This window comes from Limulus polyphemus, unplaced genomic scaffold (genome assembly GCF_000517525.1).
Source record: "Limulus polyphemus unplaced genomic scaffold, Limulus_polyphemus-2.1.2 Scaffold1736, whole genome shotgun sequence".
In the NCBI taxonomy this organism is placed as follows: domain Eukaryota; kingdom Metazoa; phylum Arthropoda; class Merostomata; order Xiphosura; family Limulidae; genus Limulus; species Limulus polyphemus.
The window spans coordinates 89,752-91,701 of NW_013667346.1; positions in this window are offsets into that span (position 1 = coordinate 89,752).

Below are 1,950 nucleotides of genomic sequence, written 5' to 3' on the forward strand. Positions count from 1 at the left end.
CCTGATCCTAAGTTGATTCATATTCTTTTGTTTTCCAATGTCATTAAGTACAAGGGATATCCCTATCTTAGAAATTCCAAATCCCTAATCTGGACATACCTCTATAATCTGACTGTATGAATAGTTTGTGTAGGAAAGGGTTGTTATATACATTTTTCAGAAATGACTAATTTTTGGTCATATCGTTCTACTTATGACTGCCAAAGAATGTTAATGCCAATTCCAGTCTTCATTGATAAAGAGTAGCCCAAGAGATTACCAAATAGCCTCCAAGTAGGTGAATTTGGAATAAATATACTCATTGGAAGAAACCTTAAATATATCTTTAGAAGTTAGCACATTGTCTTTTATGCTAAATACTTTGAAATAATTTTTATTTCGTAAAGAAAACTGAAAAATAACTTTGAAAGTTCATGTTCCATGTTCAATTTTTACGTCGAATTTCAAATAATTCCAGGTACTTGGATAAAGTCCAAAATGCATAATTAGAAAATAGAGAATTGTGTTCTATTAGAAAGGTGAACTTATAATAATTTGAAACCCTTTCAATAATACAAGCATTCAAGTTAACATATTAACTCGCTAGCTATTCCTGGTAAGGCACTTTTAACACTTTAAACTACCACATGTTTCCCCTCTTGAAAAATAAGGCCAGACCTCAGGCCTCGTTTAGTGTCGTGGGACAGCCATTATTATTAGGCACCAGATTTTTGTGATAATCGACTTTTATTAATTTTCTCTGTTTATTAACAAATCGACACTTCTCACACGCCAAGTGAGTCGATCCAAGTGTCACAGCGGTAAGTCTGTGGACTTCTAGTGTTAGAAATTGCGTTTCGATGCCTATGGTGAGCACAGCACAGACAGCCCGTTGTATAGCTTTGTACTTAACAACAGACAAGCAAACAAAACCAGGTGAGTTATTTAGCAACTGAGCCAAAGTATTAACCCACTAGCAACTGCTAAAGTGAGGCACTTGTTCAACAACTTCAACTTCCATAATGGTGACATTTTGAGGCACTTCTTCAACAACTTCAACTACCATAATGGTGAAATTTTGAATCACTTCTTCAAGAACTTCAACAACCATAATGGTGAAATTTTGAGTCTCTTCTTCAACAACCATAATGGTGACATTTTGAGGCACTTCTTCAACAACGTCAACTACCATAATGGTGAAAATTTGAGGCATTTCTTCAACAACTTCAACTATCATAATGGTGAAATTTTGAGGCACTTCTTCAACAACTTCAACTATCATAATGGTGACATTTTGAGGCACTTCTTCAACAACTTCAACTACCATAATAGTGAAATTTTGAGGCACTCTTCAACAACTTCAACTACCATAATGGTGAAATTTTGAGGCATTTCTTCAACAACTTCAACAACCATAATGGTGACATTTTGAGGCACTTCTTCAACAACTTCAACTATCATAATGGTGAAATTTTGAGGCACTTCTTCAACAACTTCAACTACCATAATGGTGAAATTTTTATTTTTTTATTCAAAACAGTACAATTATTTTTTGATTATTTTTACTGGCAGACATGTTTTGAAATATTTCGATGGGGTTTTCACAACTTGCTTTATTTATAGAACCAGTAGTTGCTGCTTAATCCAAAGGCTTAAAACTTAGGCGTCACTGACAATCTATATTGGTTGTAATAGGTTTTATTATTCTACTTGTTACATGTGATTTTTGCAATAAAGTTTTTCAGCAAATATTTAACTTCAATTAGAATAAGTTTTTTAACATTATTTTGGACAATTCTATCTTTATCAAAATATATAGGTTAAAATTTGAATTACTGGGATCTTTTATTGCTAAATACGATCAATTTCTAAAATTTAAATTACTCGTTACTTAAAACAAGGTTCGAATTCCCATCCCACCAAACATGCTCGCCCTTTCAGCCGTGGGGGCGTTATATGTGACGGTCAATC